Below are 18,592 nucleotides of genomic sequence, written 5' to 3'. Positions count from 1 at the left end.
GTATCGACCAATAGCACTGATTAATGTTGATGCTAAGATTTATACAAAAATCCTGGCCAACCAATTAGAGGGCTTAATCCCACGCTTGATACATCCCGATCAGGCCGGATTTGTGGAAGGCCGACAAACTATTGACAGTGTAAGACAAATAGCCCACCTGGCGAAAAGAGGCCATAAGACTTCGATGCCTGCAATTCTCCTCTCCTTCGACGCTGAGAAGGTGTTCGACAGAGTGGAATCGCCTTTCCTGTTTAGACTGATGGCGAAAATGGGGTTGAGGACGGAATTTTCTTAAGAGGGTCCAGGCAAACTATAGTACCCCGGCAGAGAGGCTTATGATCAATGGGACTCTCTCTCGTGAGTTTAAATTGACTAGGGGCACTAAACAGGGGTGTCCTCTCTCCCCACTGATCTACACGATAAACTTGGAGCCTCTACTGCAGAGATTGAGGGATGCAGCTAGCGTCCAGGGAATTCCCTTTGGGGGATGGGTGCATGAAGTAGCTGCTTTTGTGGATGACATGCTCCACTCCCTCACACACCCGAAGACATCGCTGAAGGCAGATTCTCTCGGAGTTCAGAGACAATTCCAGTTTGAAAATTAACAAAACGAAGTCTGAGATTTTAAGTTTGATAGTGGGGCGGGGGAGGTCGCTTCTCTCAAGCAGGTGGCCCCTATGCATGGAGACCGAAGGGAATCAAATACCTGGGGATAAATATCACATCTCAGCTCTCGGGTTGGTATGCAGTGAACTATCCCCCTCTGCTTGCATCTTTTGCAGCAGATCTACATAGATGGAAAACACTTAGGATCTCATGGTTGGGCCGAATAGAGGTGATGAAGATGGTCACACTCCACCATTTACTTTACCTTTTTCAGGCCCTGCCGGTACCTGTTCAGAGTCAGTTCTTTCAGGAACTGGGGAAACCTATGGGTGGATTCATACGGGAAGGGAAAAGACAGAGAATCAACCGAGCACTACTAATTCCCAGAGAAGAGAGGGTGGCCTGGCATTCTCCAACATCCAACTATATCATGGCGCAGCCCAGATAAGAATAATAAAAGAGTGGTTCATGGGTCGGGTGGGAAACAATGGGCGAAAGTGGACCGGGCGGTGGTAGGACACGACTTACGTGATGTCCTCTGGTTGAAGCGTCAAGATAGACCCCGACGATTGTACTCTAGTGTAATCACAAAGCTGGTGGCGGACACATGGGATGCTAGGAAATACAACATCACAACTTTCCCATTCTCTTTCACACTGATCTTGGGCAACCCAGACTTCACACCGGGAGTGGAAACAGATGTATTTACTCGATTGAGGGGGTGGGGGGGCTGTGAGATGATTCGGGATATGTTTCAAGGTCAGATGTTTATACCCTTTGTTGATTGTAAACTAAGCTTTGGATTGAGCCTGAAAGGTTGAGATATTAGCAGATCAGGCACTAGGTACTGAACCCAGTAATTAAGGCAGCTGCCTCCCACCTGCTTATGACATTTGACAGATTCCTGACAGGGCTAGACGGGGCTAGGGGCCTTATCCTGGCATTTATAGGATCCTGGATGATGCCGTCCCCAGGGCCTCATGGCCTACATGGCAAAATGGGAGAAAACATTAGGGAAGGTCACAGCTAGGGAGGACTGGGAGAGGCTATGGAAGCTGGCACCAAAATTGGCGAAGGCCCACCTACTTAAATAATACTGATACAAGCTGATTTTTTCCCTGGCACTATACTGCAGCCCAACTACATAAAATATACCCAGAGTCCTTGGAGGGGATGTGGGATCACTGGAACCTGTTTCAAATCGGGTTCAAATGTCCCAAGATAGCCCTTTTTTGGGGGTAGGTGCAAGAGGCTCAAAGACTAGCCTTCGGGGACATGTCAATAAGCCCCCCCGGAAGAGGTAATATTGAACTTGGAAAGGGAGGGGGAACCCTGCGGCTGGAGAAAGGTTCCCCTGGTGTTAACGCTGGCAGTGATGCTAGTCATTGCGCAGAGATGGAGAGGGTCAGAGGTCAGGACTCATCAGGACTGGTTGCACAAGGTCTGGGGCTTTGTGGCGCTGGAGTGGGGCACATATGCAATGGACAATAAACGTACAACATTTGCCAGAGACTGGGGGGAGGTGCTGTCCTACCTCAGGAAAGACTTCAGATTTCAATGGTGTCCCCAGCACCTGAAACTTTTGGACATCAACTAGTATGTGGCTTTACAATATGGCAATCCCCCATCCACCCCACATGGTTAGAGAGAGGGAGAAGGAGGAGGAGGGATTAGAGGGAGGGTTGGGGAGGGAAGGGGAGGAGTCATTTTTGTTTATTGTTATTTTGAAAATGTCAATAAAGAGAAATAGAATGCAGAATGAATGGAGTTGCAAAATTCATGGATGTTTTGAGTTTTTTATTCATGGTCTCGGGAGGATAGCTCGCCTTGGAAGCAAGATGACGCGGAGCAACACAGGTTCGATCCCCGGGTACGCACTTATAAACCTCTGGGTATTAAGCGCGTTATAAGTAACCAATCATCATAATCATCATGTTTAGGAAATGAATTGATTTTCTTCAGTTAATACTGAAGTATTCTCGACTGCAAACAAACACAGCAGAAATATCAGACCACTATTCGACAAATTTGAGAAAGTGCTAAAATGTTGGAGTAAATGAAGTTGCTTTGTGAAGAGATTCTTCCTGAAATGACATTGATGTACAATTGTCAGTACACATTAATTTGTTCCAGTCACAGGGCCTCATTACACGGATGGCGGTAAGGGAATAACGATACCGATAAGGGATTAGCGGTATCGCTAAATTCCCTTGCTAATTACGACCCGGATAACCGCTAATAGGGGCACCGCTAAGAACGGTGCCTCTAATAGCAGGCAGTCCGCGAGCGCGCGACCATTCATGTCGCAAATAGCGGCATGGCGCTAATAGCAGACCATCACAAGCCATGCAAACCCGCAAATAGTGGCATGCATTAGGCCAAAAAAGGCCATACCGGCATGGAGGAAATACTGGCATCGCGGACCACCCGTTAAGAGACATGAGCAGTGTTCCCACCTGCCACAGGTGGCCACAATCAGCACAGGTGGAGGCAATGGAGACTGTGGCAGCACAAAAGGAACACACCACACCCCTTCCCACACCAAGATGGTTCCAATACTAGCAGCATTACATGGGCTGGAGGACATGATTGCATTGCAGCACCAACAACAACAGGCAGCACAGAGGAGACGCAGGAGGAGGAGGAGGGCGAGACAGGCCATGCAAGCCCCACCAGTGCACCTAGTCATACCCCAGAGGCAGCCGCAAATCCCCAGGATCAGAGCCAGTCCATTCAACCTAACCCCTGAGCAGATACACACCCTGTACCGTCTAGACAGGGATACCATCACCACCATTGTGGACATGATACACAACAACATTGTGAGCCTCATAGACATCCGTACTGCCATCCCCCCCTCTACTGAAGGTGGTAACTGTGCTCCACTTCCTGGCAACAGGCACCTACCAGCATACAGTAGGACAGATGCATGGCATATCACAACCAGTATTTTCACGCACTCTGAAACAGGTGCTCGATTCGCTCCTGAAGCACACAAGTGAAAACATATCCCTGCCACGGACTGCCCAGGAGATCTCTAACACCAAAGTTGGCTTCTATTCACTGGCAGGCATCCCAAGTTGCATCAGGGCCATCGACTGTACCCATGTGGAATTGGTGGTCCCACATGACAATGAGGTAGTGTACCGAAACAGAAAGCAATAGCACTCCATCAATGTCCAAATGGTATGTGACTCAAACAAGATAATCACACATTGCTGTGCCCGATATCCCAGATCAACCCATGATTCAATGGTCCTGTGGAACTCAACGATACCACGCTACATGGAGCGACATGCTGGACAACGTGCGTGGCTACTTGGTGAGTAGCTGGGTAAGCACATGGCAGTGTGATGTGGATAGTGATTGGGGGGGAAGAGATGCATACTCCTACTGGGTGTGATTGGGGGGGAGAGATGCATACTCCTACTGGGTGTGATTGGGGGGAGAGATGCATACTCCTACTGGGTGTGATTGGGAGGGGAGAGATGCATACTCCTACTGGGTGTGATTGGGGGGAGATGCATACTCCTACTGGGTGTGTTTGGGGGGGGGGGGAGATGCATACTCCTACTGGGTGTGATTGGGGGGGAGGAAGAGATACATACTCCTACTGGGTGTGGACTGTCGCTGTAGAATAAATGGACATACAGATGTACGCCAATGTCCACCAAGGCAGCCCACAATGACCAGACACAAAACCACATGCAAGTTGGAAGCTGCACAACAAAGGAATCAATCCAATACGCCAAACATGACATATCTATCCACATGCACATTGCACATCATACCATACCCTATATGACACAAAGCAGCACCATGAAGCCAATATGCAAAATGGAAATGTGCACTGAACAACATCACAACAGATATGCCCCCTTGAGTGCATATTAAGGGATCACCCGTACACCACTACTGAAGTGCCGCTTCACAGCATGGGGACATCGATTTCAGAATGGCAGTACACTAGCAGTGTGGTACAAACCTTGCCTGGGCTCAGAAACACTAATGACCTGTCCTCACCCAGAACATGGCAATAACTGCCGGATGCATGCAAGGTGCATGTCCACTTGCAAGGACTAGCTCACCCTCTCACATTGCAGTTACACTGATAGTCTCCATGCATGCTGGGATTCGTGGATGCCAATCACAATGCAAAGTTAATTTGGGTGATATGTACAGGTTCCACTTGATGTAAACAGTAACACATCCCCATTCTTGCACCCATGCAGGTGTCGCTGGCTATCCCCTGAAGAGGTGGCTCCTTACCCCTGTACGGAACCCACAGAACAGGCACGAAGAGGAATACAATCGTGCAAGTACCCGTACCCGCGTCGTAATTGAGCAGACAATTGGCCTTTTGAAGACACGGTTCCGGTGCCTCAGCAGGTCGGGTGGGGCACACCTGTACGGCCATGAGAAGGTGGCCAAGATCACCATGGCATGTGTCATGCTGCACAATATGTGTATCAGACGGAATGTGCCAATGCCCCCTGACATTGAAATGCAACCACCTGATGAGGATGATGATGGGGATGAGGAGGGAGGAGACGGGGCTGCAGGTCATGCAGGAGGCGATGCCCAGGAGGGACGCGCTGTGCGTCAGCATCTGATCAACTAAATATTCGGATTCACATGGTCCTACTCTGTTGAATGGATGTGGGCATTTGTCCACTGGGTTTTGTGGTGAAGCGCACACTGGGCCCTGTCCCCCCAATAAAGCTCGCATACACAATGATAAGGTCCAAGCATGTGTTTTGACTTGTCACCAGTGTGTTTAATATATTATGAGGTAAAGAAGTGCATGGACCCAACTACTCAAACACCCTTTCCCCCCTCCCTCCACAACACTCCCAAAACACCCTTTCCCCTCTCCCCCACAACACTCCCAAAACACCCTTTCCCCCCTCCCCCCACAACACTCCAAAACACCCTTTCCCCCCTCCCCCACAACACTCCCAAAACACCCTTTCCTCCCTCCCACCACAACACTTCCATGTATGGCTGGTACAATGTTGCTGTCTTGCTGTACATGTGACAGCTACATCGGGCTGGCCCTATTTCCCATCCCCACTCCCACGCTTAGGGGGTTGGAAGGGTGTGAGCCGCATAGATCGCAAGGACCGGCGCCGGGGGCTCGTCTGCCTTGAGCTGGCAGAGGAGGAGGTGCATGGTTGTTCTTGTGGTTGTGGGGGGTTCTGTCTGTCCATAGCGTAGCTATGCGTGTCAGGACCTGCCTAACTAGTGCCATTTCCTCGCAGAGCCTGTTGGTGCAGGCTTCCATTCCCTGTCTGATCTCCCTTGCATTCTCCCTGCACTCCTCCCTCAAACGTGCTGCCTCATCAACATGCTGGCCAACCAGCGCTGTTATCTCCTCCTGCCGCTGTCTGATGATGGCCATGTCATGGCCACTATGTGTTGCTTGTGGGGTGGGTGCCGCAACTTGTTCTATGGGTCCAGCACCCTGCCACCATTTCCTTGCCAGACTGGGCATGGCTGCTGGATTGTGATGTGGGGCGTGGGCTTGGTTCTTTTGATTGCTGGGGGGTGGGCTCCTGCATAGCCAAGTCACAAGTGTCCTCCACATCGGACAGTGGTGAAGTGGCTACTGCCTCGCCAATGGAACTGTTGGCAGCAGACAGTGGCCCTTCCGTGGGTGGTTTGTGCGTTGGGGGGATCACTGGAGTGGGTGCTGCAATCGTTTCTGCCATGGGTTCACGGCTTGGTGACGTGGGTGGTTTGCTGTGTTTGGCCCTCTCCGGGAGTGCACTCCTCCCTGTGCCCCTCGATGTGCTTGCGATGTTGCTTGCCTCCTTTCCCCTGGGTTGTTTCTTGGCGGGGGGAGCCTGTCTCGCAGTGTCCTGCTCATCGCTGTCAGTCTGTGAGCCTGTGGGGGACAAAGAGGGGGATGGCATTGGTGATAGGTCAACGAGCATTCATGCAGATGTTGTTCATCATGCTGTTCTATGCATTTGGACTTCATTTGTGGGCATACAGGTCGTAGGACTGTTGGGTGGGTCATTCATGCATGGGCCTGGGTGGCACGTGTCTGTGGTGATGCGTGCATGTGTGTGTGTTGGGATGTGACCCTCACATCGGCAGGGTTGTGTGCATGTATGTTTGTGGCCACATCCATGCGCTGATGTAGGGCTCAGATTTGGGGGGATACCTCATCTTTCACATTGCAGTGTTTTATGTGGACACTCACCTCCATCTGACGATGTGGGTGCACCCCGCTCCATTTCGCCGACTCCCTCTATAGTTTCCACACCTATGGTGCTCACACAGGTCTCCTCCCACTCCATCAGTTTGATAGGGGATCCTCCACCGCCTCCTGTGGCCATGGCCAGGTTCCGATTGGCAGCCAGGATGCTGGGTACACGGAGGCGGAGATCGTCCCACCGCTTCCTGCAATCTTTCACGGTGCGGGTGGTGGTGCCCACCGCACTAACTTTGTGGGCCACCTCTGCCCAGATTGCCTTTTTCTTTATTAGGGTGACACGCCGCATGTAATTTGTGTAAACCACCTTCGCTTCGGCGGCAAGCGTTTTAGTGAGCATGATGAGCTCCTCATTGGTGAATCGCTCCTTCCGCAGCCACTCCGCTCCTTTTTTGATTGCCTTGGGCATTGTCAGGGGGTCTTGTTTGATTTTGTATGGCACTGGTGTGGATGCAGGTCCTGGGGACAGAGGATGGCAATGGATTGTGTTTTTAAAGATGGCCGCCATGCTCTTTCCCGTTCCTGTGCGATGATGCTACTTCTGGTTCCGCTTATTTATGGTGACCGCTAATAGCGGTCACCGCTAGTGCCGTGTTGCAGGAGGTCGGAAGTGCTATCAGCGCTTTCATAGGTGCCGCTAAGGGCCTTTACGGGGTCTTTACCGGCATGGCGGTAGTGTCAATACCGGCATGGCGCTAAGCTCGTGCCCGCGTACTCGTAATGGCACGCAATTAGCAGCCTCTGGCCTACGCGGACACGTTGTTAGCACCATGCCCGTAAAGGCGGTATCTTACCGCCTACCGTGTAATGAGGCCGACAGTGATTCTCACCAGGAATACCAATGACCATGACATGCAGATTAATAGCTCTCTCTTGCAAACCTGACAACTCTCATGATTCTATCAAAGTCAAACGGAGTAGTACAGGCACAGCTGCTGCCGGTATCCATTTTTTTCCGGCACCCTCGAATGGGCAAAACGGGTCATGCCGAGTTTGGCAGACCCGGACCCAGTAATTGCCCATCAGCGGGTGCCTGTAATAAGGGACTCCCCATCCCCAGACCTGGTGGCTGCAAGGGCACCCGCGCGCAGAACCCCTAGTTCGGCGGTATGGTAGCAACGGTACCGGTAGCGATACCGGTGCCGTTGTCGCCTTACTGCCAGCCTCGTAATCAGGCCCAATGTAATTAGAGCTACACTGGCAGTTGGCACCTCAAAGTCAACTGAGATACAGAGTATCAGGCCATGGGGAGTGATGCAGTGGGAGCATTCTGTGTGCTTTGTTCTATGTTCCATGCAAAGCCGTGTTGAATGTGGAATAAAGAACACAGAATGCTAAGGGAAAAATGCTAACAGTAGAGCAGTTGATTATAGTGTTGTGTTTGAGCTTGTGGGCGAACTTATGATCTCAATAAACTCTTTTCCTTCAATTTGTGTGACGAGGTCATTTCAGTGGCGATGAGGATGGGATCCTTCTGAACGGCTGCCCACCGAGTAGCCGTTCTCCAATTATTACCCACAGCTCTGCAGCCCTGGATGTTTCTGAAGATAAATTATCGAGGTTTGAGCAAAACCTGGAAGCAAAGCAAACGGATCGAGAAACACAGAAAGTAAAAGTAAAGGTGCACAGCTGTACTAACCAGATGATTAGATGACATCTGCAGCAGTCTGCGACTCAACATGTTTCTGAACTCCTCATAAGTGTGCCGCCCAGCCTTGGATGTTGAAAGTAAGTCAGCGGAGCGCCGGCAACCAAAGAAAACCTATTTGCCTCTGCTACCCGATACCGTATGAAATCCTACATTTCGGGCACAATCGTAACCTCAGCGCATGCCTGCATCCCCAACCAAGCGCACAAGCCAAGCAAGGAAAAAACAATATTGTCACTATCAACTGAGCATTCTGCATTAGATTCCTGAGACCTGTGCCCATTCCAAGGCAGGGCAAGGCAACTGTTTGAGATTCATAAAGGAATCAAAGCAGGTTTCCACTTCATAAGTACAGCCACAACTGTAGTATGCAGTCACAATTAGCATAACAAGTTAACCACAATGCAAGGCCATGTTAATGTGAAATAAAAACACATATTTCTATCAAGAACCTGTAATTCTTATCAAGACAACGCCCTAATTCAGGAACTCTCGGTGAAGTCACCAGTATTCATTACATTGCTGATGTTTATCATTGATAGTTTTCTGAAGTGTACCAAGCATTTAGCATCATCAACATTCAACACAACACAGTCCTGGCATACAAGTTTTTAAAACAAAGTGCACTACTACTTGTGAATCAAACCTGACATACTACAAACAACCATGCAGGGAATTCCACCACCAAATTATTTCCTGGATACCAAGGGTAAAACAATAGTGCCCTGGAAATGATGGAAAAAAAGTTTTGACCATTATGTATTTGCAGCACATGGTTTGTATTCTGCCAGTGATCGAACAAAAATGTTTACTCATACACTGCCTAGGCAACTATGGGCACAAACAATTTGAAAATCTTCCTCCTCTATCCGATGAGGAAGCATCAGGACTTACAGAGTATCAAAAATATATTAAAATGCTAGATAAGGATTATGAAAAATCTGTGAGCATTATTCTTGAGAGATTCCATTTTGGCAAACTGAAACAAGAAGCCGGGGAAACTGTTGAGCAATTCATTACAGCCTTACATGGTTTGGCTACATCATGTGAGTTTGACATTAATCTGGATGAGAGACTACAAGATCAATTTATGTTGGAGTTTAATGATGGCAAAGTGAGGGAAGCACTGTGGTCAAAAGGCAATCCAATAAAGAACAGTTACCACAACGAACTGCCCTGCTTCCACACATGCAGGTCGTCAGTGACTAGAGCCCATGTGGCACAAAGACTGTCATAAATTATTTATACAGCCACAACCCATGTAGGGTTAAATAACCACATATTTTAATCAGTATACACTTTTAACAAAAGGTTAAAATCAATAAAAGACAAGCCTCACATACACAAAAAATGGTATCTCAACAACGCATACTGGATAAGGCATTCACTATACAAACGAGGGAGAGAAAACAAGATGTTAAATAATTTTAAAATGCTTTTCAGATGTTAGTAACAAAAGTGAAATATAATTGAAGTCTGGCCCCATGTATTGGTTTTCTCTTAAGGGGCGTCTACAAGTGTTAGTGTTTCTAGGTCTCAAGGAAACACCAGTATGAACTAATCTATTTTCGGTGTAGCTTCAAATCCATCTTCAGGACGCTTGTAACAGTGAGTGTCGGGGCTTATTCGCACATAGCTTTTTGCACAAGGCCTTGTGCAGCGGAAACTGAGATATAAAAATAATCAAAACGCTTAATTAAAACCAGGTAGATCAGAACCACAATTTTTGACCTAATATGCAATGCACTCATGGACACATTGCAATGTAGACTGACCTTTCAAATTTTCTCGCCGTGTGGAGTTTTTTTCTGAACTGATATCCCTCTCATGGCATTATCCGGGATGTTCATGTCATTTGCAACTGCAAAAGGACAACACATAGTCCAAATGATGTTTATGCTGCCTTACTGGACATATCGACAGTAGATGCACTTCATGCTAGGCAAACCATTTCTTTGATCTGAGATGCTACATATATACCCAACAAGATACCATCCCTGATATGTTATTGTCATCACATTATGTTGTTACTATCAAGCCCAAAGCCCATCATATTACTGGTAGCAGTTGGTCAATACATGTATATTGTATCTTCATTACCTGAGGATTATTAATATTGGTCCATGTCCAATCTTGAGATTAAATATTGAAGTTCATTCCTAGGTGTGCCATATTAGATACTGGCTTTTGTTTGGAAATTATGGGTATTCTTTTCAATGGGTGCTAGAGGGAAGACAAACATTTTGGTGAGCTCTCTGTCAGTTATGGGTATTTTTTTATGTTTATATTTGGCACTATTACTGCAGCATTTCTAACATTAAATCAGGGGATTAAGTGCATTTATCCCATCACCTGTAACAAGTAGTGGGTACCTGTCAATTATTTTGTTGCAAGGTGCAGGGGGTGGGTTTTTCTCCTTTTCTTTCCCCTGGGTGCTGTGCACTGGGCTACTGCTGCATAGCACTTGAGTTCGAATTATCTAAATGCTATGTATAGAAAAAACATTCATTTAGCGCGAGGCTAGCTCTGGACGAGCATAGATGTTATACACAGAAATATATATTTTCAAAGCAATCCAGTTGCACTTACTTATCGCATCGATGTTGTGCTTTCTTTTTAAACAGTAACCACGTAATATCTGTTTAAAAAAGAACTGCCGCGCATGGCCGTTCTTTCTTTATTTCTTTACCTGTTCATCATGTGACCAGGATGTAGAAACACTATTTTAGCTTTGCGCTGAACTTAATAGGCGCCATCTTGGAATTCTGCTAGCCATCCCTTGTGTTCATGTAGTATTAGCCTTATGTTATTGGTGTAGGTCAAGGTAGTATCCACGACACTCCTTTTTAGTAGGGACTCAATTAGAGTGTATCTTTTTCACAGTTTGCTACTTATCCTTTGAAATTGTCTTATTTTATATCTATTCAAGTGCTCATATACGCTTAGTGATCACTCTGAATTACTCTAATTATCCTTTATACTGTACATATGGAAGGTAAACGTACTGTTGTTGAACTCCATAGACCATGGATGAGTAATTTCAAGGAGGGGGCCTGATATTATGGGATTATATTTACATGCTGTCACTGCCAAGGCTCCTTTCCCCGGGATCTCCTCACCTGGGTCTTTACTGTGGCTGAGTACCTTCTGCCTCCTTCTCCGATCCTTTGGAGGTTTCTCTTCTTCTTCTTCCTTCTTTAGAGATCCTTTACCTTTCTTACGTTCAAAGAGATAGGGACGGTCTCCTCCCGAGGCCACTTTGACCGTTAATAGAACAAACAGTCAAGTGAACCCTGGGGAGCCCGCTCCTTCAAACAGGGAAAAAGCCTGATTGGCAGAAAAAACCCTGTGTAGCTGCAGATGACGATGGCCGGTTGAAGGTCCAGAGGCAGGTAAGGACTTTCTACTATGATCTTGGTTGTATCTCCAAAGGCTAGCGGAGCTTTCTGGAGGAAGGAGCCCAGGAAGGAGAGGTAAGGGAGAGTCGCTGTAGAGGACCTCCGCAATACACACGGAAGCTGGCCAGGAAGAGTAAGCATGGGAAAAGTACTCCCGGAGAAACAGGTAATATCAGAGAGAACGGGAAGTCAGAACAAGGGAGAGCACAAGAGAGAATGAGAGAGAGAGAGTGAGAGAGCGCGAGTGAGTCTGAGTGAGAGAGAATGAGAGAGCGCGAGTGAGTATGAGTGAGAGAGAGTGAGAGAGTGCGAGTGAGTCTGAATGAGAGAGAATGAGAGAGAGGGCGAATGAGTTTGAGTGCGAGAGAACGGAAATGTAGTGAACGTTTCCCCGAGCGGGTGGGAGCCGACAAGTCGGAACCCCGCCGCCAGGGAAGGCAGGTCTGCGGCAGCTCGAAGCCGATAATAGAAGCAGCACTAGACAAAGCCGGAAATAACACGTAAACAAAGTGATATGTAAGGAAGGCAATGGAAGCGAACCGCAAACAGGCGAGAAAGAAAGGGCAGCAGCGTAAGTATATAGCAGCAAGGGGAAATGCTGAAAACGGGAGGAATACAAGGAAGGCACTGGTACGGATCAACACGAAAGTCAGCAAAGCGAGTTGCAACGCGACTCGCGGGGGGCGTGGCTTCCCTATATGCCCGTAGCAAAAAAAGGCTAGACCGCTAACAGACAAGCGGTAGAGTCCTAATAGCGCCTCCATCTTGCCCATAGCTTCCATGGCCGCATCGTCGTGACAGTATGCCCTCTCCCTATCCCTTCTCCTCCAGGTTTACCTGGGTGAAGGCGATGGAACAGTCTAAGTAGACGTGGGGCGTGAATGTTACGTCTGGGTTCCCAAGATCGTTCTGCAGCGGAGTACCCTTTCCAGTGGACCAAATACTGTACGATGCCATGTCTGTAGCGGGAATCCACCAGCCTCTCCACCTCATACTCTTCAGGGTCAGGATCCTCGATCCTTGAGGAGGAGAGTCCACGACGACTCACGGGATCGGGATGATAAGTCTTCAGAAGAGAGGTATGAAATACAGGGTGAATCTTCTTCAGACTAGGTGGTAGTCGTAAGCGAAAAGCGACAGGGTTAACCTGAGACAAAATAGGGAATGGACCTATGAATCGGGCCGAGAATTTCCCTGGGTGAACCCAACGTGGAAGATATTTGGTTGACAACCATACCTTAGTTCCTACTGTCCACCTGAGATTAGGTGATCTCTTCTTATCGGCGTATTTCTTGTAGCGAATCCTACTAGCCTCCAACTTCTGCCCTGCCTCCTTTTGGATGGAACGAAGCTCATGAAGGCGTTGATCAACCGAGGGCACTGTAGTCAGAGGTACCCCAAAAAGAGGTATATGTCTCGGATGATACCCATAGGTAAAGAAGAAGGGACTACACCCTGTAGCGGAATGTTGGGTATTGTTGTAGGTGAATTCGGCCAATGCTAGATAAGACTGCCACATGTCCTGTTCCTGATGACAGAAACAGCGGAGATATTGTTCGAGGGTGGCATTTAAACGTTCTGTTTGGCCGTTACTCTGGGGATGGTAACCAGAAGATAAAGCTCTCTTTATTTCCAACGAGCTACATAACGCTGACCAAAATCGTCAGGTGAATTGAGTCCCTCTATCAGACACAATGGTCCTGGGCAGGCCATGTAATCACACCACATCTCTCAGAAATACTTCGGCAGCAGCAGGAGGAGAAGGCAGACCAGGCAAGGGAGAGAAATGTGCCATCTTGCTCAGGGTGTCTACAGTCACCATGATAGCTGTGTACCCCTTAGAAGGGGGAAGATCTACAATAAAATCAGTAGAGATATGTTCCCAGGGTTGAGACGGTAGAGGTTCCTGTTGGAGCAGGCCTAAAGGTCGGTGTGTGGTTTGCTTGTTGGCGGCACATACTGGACAACCCATCACATATGCCCTAATGTCCTTTGACAAAGTCGGCCACCAGAAATATCTAGACGCCAAATGTAGAGTTGCCTCTTGGCCCTTATGCCCTGCCGAAGGAAGGTCGTGGCACCAATACAGGGCTTGAGTTTGAAGTTCCTTAGTCGGTAGAAACAGTGCGCCCTGATGAAAGTATAACATACCCTTTTTAACCAGGAGTGGTTGGTACTCCGATAACACTTCGGAACGACATGTAGCAACCTCTTCATCATGCAAGAAGGAGCTAATCATTCCCAGGATTCTCTTGCCCACAAGTATTTCATCCTGGCCCTGATTCTCTTGGTACTCCAGGCTCCGAGAAAGAGCATCTGCTAAGGCATTGTCCTTTCCGGGAAGGTAAGTTATTTCAAAATCAAATTGGGAAAAGAAATAGGCCCAACGAGCATGTCGGGAGTTCCGACACTCCATCTGCTGTAAAACCTTCAAATTTCGGTGGTCTGTACGGACCAGAAAAGGATGGGCAGCTCCCTGTAATAAATGTCACCATTCAATGCAGGCCTGGCGGATTGCTAGTAGTTCTCGTTCCAAAACTGAGTAGTTCCTTTCACTTGGTGTAAGCGACCTAGAATAATATGCAACCGGATGTTCCATTCCATCCTTGCCAACCTGCAGGAGGGCGGCTCCAATTGCTCCTCCTGAGGCGTCTGTCTCGACCACAAAGGGGAGAGATTGGTTTGGTTGCACTAGAATGGGAGCAGTCGTGAAGGTCTTCTTAAGTAACTGGAAGGCTTGATCGGCTTCATAATCCCATTCAAACTTCTGACCCTTCTTAAGAAGACGAGTGATGGGCAATACTATGTCAGAGAAATTAGAGATGAATCGTCTGTAAAAGTTGGACAGACCCAGAAACCTCTGTATCTCCTTGGGACTCTTTGGAGTAGGCCATCTGAGGACTGCCCGTAGCTTTTCGGGATCCATCTGTACCCCTTCCTTTGAGAGGATGAACCCCAAATATGACACTGACGCAGCCTCGAAGACGCACTTCTCTGGCTTAACCAGGAGCTGATTATCCCATAACCTTTGGAGGACCTGAGTGACATGCCTTCGATGTTCAGAAAGGGAAGAAGAAAAGACCAGGATATCGTCCAGATAGACCACTACCGAGGCACATAACAAATCCGAAAAAATCTTATCAACAAAACGCTGGAATACAGCAGGGGCGTTCACCAGACAAAAGGGCATGACTCTATATTCAAAATGTCCCAGAGGAGTCCGAAAGGCGGTCTTCCACTCATCCCCCTTCCTGATTCTCAGCAAGTGATAGGCTCCCCGGAGATCTAGCTTGGTGAAGATTGAAGCTCCTTCAACCTCCTCAAGTACCTCCTTTATAAGGGGCATCGGATATCTATCTCGAATCGTCAAGCTGTTCAATCCCCGGTAATCTATACATGGCCTGAGTTCAGAGGTGCCATTCTTGGGAATGAAGAACATTGAGGCCCCTGCTGGAGAATGAGATTCTTGGATCAAGCCATTTTGTAGATTGGCGTCTAGATATTCTTTCAGTGCCCTTCTTTCCGGGAGGGACATCGGATACATACGCCCTAAAGGAACCGATGCTTCAGGCTTCAGATCGATCGCACAGTCCTCTGCTCGATGAGGGGGTAGAGTACGGGGTAGTTTATCTTCAAAAATCTCGGTGTATTGCTGGTAATACGGAGGAATCGTCTGAACAACAGCCGAGGAGGTTGGAATTGCGACTCCCCTCCCCTCAACAGGAGATGCCTGGGGTAGACATGAAGCCGAGCAGAACGGCGACAAAAAGATGACAGTGTTGGCTGACCAGTCAATTCTGGGATTATGTTTGCGTAACCACGGTATGCCCAGAATGACCGGGAAGTGTGCAGCTCTAATAACATCAAAGGTAATCTGTTCTTGGTGCTGAAATAAAGACATGGTGGCTGGACCGGTCTCCTGGGTGATGGGTCCGGATGAGAGAGGTGCTCCGTCAACCCCCTCTACTGGCAAAGGACAATTCTTTTGATGTAGGGGAATAGCTTGTTCTTGCGCCCACTGAATATCAATAAAGTTTCCTGCGGCACCGCAGTCCAACATAGCCAAGGTTTCTAATGAAGCGAGTGAATCAAAAGTGAGATGAACAGTAAATACCATAAGTCTATGGTCCTCTTCCAACTCATTCTGTAGTCTGGAATTGCAGGGATCTTTCAGCTCCGCCCGGTTCCTTACCCTGCTCAAGACCGGGGAGATGCGTTTCCCGAATGTCTCGGGGGTACCTCAGGGCAACTCCGAAGCAAATGCTTCGAGGATCCGCAGTACATACACAGACCCTGATCTCTGCGTCTTCTTCGTTCCTCAGGAGTCAACGGACCTCTAGTTGTTCCAATTTGCATAGGCTCTTCTGTCTGTGGTCTGGTAGGGGTATTTGCTGTTGGGTTTCCTACAGACTGATGAAGTCTAAACCTCCTTCTTTCAGACCTTCGCTCGTGTAATCTGTATTCCAACTGCAGAGACATAGTGACCAAATCCTGGAAGGCAGCAGGGCGTGCCATCCGAGCAAGCTCGTCCTTGAGTTCATCATGTAAGCCTCGTCGGAAGAGGGTCTGCTGTACAGAATCCGGCCACCCTGCCTCTGTCGCCAATTTCATAAATGTGGAAGCATAAGTCTGGACATCCTGGTTTCCTTGACGGAGATCTAGGAGGGCTTCGTAGGAAGAATATTGGACCTCCGGTCTTTCAAACCTGGCACACATCAATTGAGTGAACTGAGTGTAGTTATTAACCGCGGGATTTGCCTGGGCTATCAGTGGAGTAGCCCAAGCCAAGGCATTACCCACAAGGTTGGAGACCAGAAACCCTACTCTGGCTTTGTCAAGTTCATAAGCCTTAGGTCGAAACGTAAAGTATATCATACAGGCATCCAAAAATTCTTTCAAGAGTTGAGGACTGCCTTCATATTTCCCAAAGGAGAATGTCAGTGGTGGTAAATCGCCACGGAAATCTTCTCGAGCCGCTACCTGTTGACGTAGGTTGATATTCTCTGTTCTGAGGTTCTGAACCTCTGCCTGAAGGCCTTGAATCGCTGTCACCATCTCCTAGTATTGCTCCAAGGAGGCCATAGTAGCTGTTTGGCGTTGCAAACTGTCACTGCCCAAGGCTCCTTTCCCCGGGATCTCCTCACCTGGGTCTTTACTGTGGCTGAGTACCTTCTGCCTCCTTCTCCGATCCTTTGGAGGTTTCTCTTCTTCTTCTTCCTTCTTTAGAGATCCTTTACCCTTCTTACGTTCAAAGAGATAGGGACGGTCTCCTCCCGATGCCACTTTGACCGTTAATAGAACAAACAGTCAAGTGAACCCTGGGGAGCCCGCTCCTTCAAACAGGGAAAAGGCCTGATTGGCAGAAAAAACCCTGTGTAGCTGCAGATGACGATGGCCGGTTGAAGGTCCAGAGGCAGGTAAGGACTTTCTACTATGATCTTGGTTGTATCTCCAAAGGCTAGCGGAGCTTTCTGGAGGAAGGAGCCCAGGAAGGAGAGGTAAGGAAGAATCGCTGTAGAGGACCTCCGCAATACACACGGAAGCTGGCCAGGAAGAGTAAGCATGGGAAAAGTACTCCCGGAGAAACAGGTAAAATCAGAGAGAATGGGAAGCCAGAATGAGGGAGAGCACAAGAGAGAATTAGAGAGAGAGAGTGAGAGAGCGCGAGTGAGTCTGAGTGAGAGAGAGTGAGAGAGCGCGAGTGAGTATCAGTGAGAGAGAGTGAGAGAGCGCGAGTGAGTCTGAATGAGAGAGAATGAGAGAGAGGGCGAATGAGTTTGAGTGCGAGAGGGTGAGAGAGCGAGAGAACGGAAATGTAGTGAACGTTTCCCCGAGCGGGTGGGAGCCGACAAGTCGGAACCCCGCCGCCAGGGAAGGCAGGTCTGCGGCAGCTCGAAGCCGATAATAGAAGTAGCACTACACAAAGCCGGAAATAACACGTAAACAAAGTGATATGTAAGGAAGGCAATGGAAGCGAACCGCAAACAGGCGAGAAAGAAAGGGCAGCAGCGTAAGTATATAGCAGCAAGGGGAAATGCTGAAAACGGGAGGAATCCAAGGAAGGCACTGGTACGGATCAACACGAAAGTCAGCTAAGCGAGTTGCAACGCGACTCGCGGGGGGCGTGGCTTCCCTATATGCCCGTAGCAAAAAAAGGCTAGACCGCTAACAGACAAGCGGTAGAGTCCTAATAGCGCCTCCATCTTGCCCATAGCTTCCATGGCCGCATCGTCGTGACACATGCACACTTACATACTGCAGATAAGGTATTCCCTAAATCACTGATATTTTATCAGACACAATGTTATTCTTGGGTTATTGCTAATTTCTAACTGCCTCATTGATTGTCTTCAAAAAGGCAATCCATACATAGAAGAAGTTCTCAGAGTTGCAAAGGAAGTCGAGCACACCAACAAGTGTGTGAAAGAGTTAGAAAAAAGAGGCAAAAATGAAACAGAGGAGGAGATCTCACAAGTACCATCAGTTTTAGCTGTTCAAGAAAAGAATTTGACTAGAAGAAAACTGGCCGTCAGAAGAGAGACTTTAACAAAGAAGAAGGGATCCAGATTCAAAGAGAGGACAGATGAAAATGAGAGAAGAACACATAATATATAGTCAGTAGTGAAAAATGTCCTGGCATCAGAGAGTTATACAAGAGGTGCAATAAAAAAGGACATTTCATCAATTGTTCTAGAACAAAGATGGAGAACGTTGAGTGCG

The 18,592-nt window shown here is 48.1% G+C and overlaps 1 protein-coding gene across 2 annotated transcripts in view; it reads right to left on the bottom strand.

The window, feature by feature from the left end:
• The window catches only part of AQP9 (aquaporin 9), a 386,487-nt gene that overhangs the window by 27,265 nt on the left and 340,630 nt on the right, over nt 1-18,592 (bottom strand). The window contains exon 6 of one of the 2 annotated variants that reach the window (XR_011279784.1): nt 10,250-10,335. The exons of the other annotated variant lie outside the window; for it this stretch is intronic. The gene's annotated coding sequence lies outside the window, so the exon portion shown is untranslated. The remainder of the gene's footprint in view (nt 1-10,249; nt 10,336-18,592) is intronic. 2 annotated transcript variants of the gene reach the window in all.

Source organism: Ambystoma mexicanum, chromosome 11, assembly GCF_040938575.1.
Source record: "Ambystoma mexicanum isolate Mex_15411 chromosome 11, UKY_AmexF1_1, whole genome shotgun sequence".
NCBI lineage: Eukaryota > Metazoa > Chordata > Amphibia > Caudata > Ambystomatidae > Ambystoma > Ambystoma mexicanum.
Note: the sequence above shows the minus strand (reverse complement) of the source record. Positions and strands in the feature narration are given on the sequence as shown.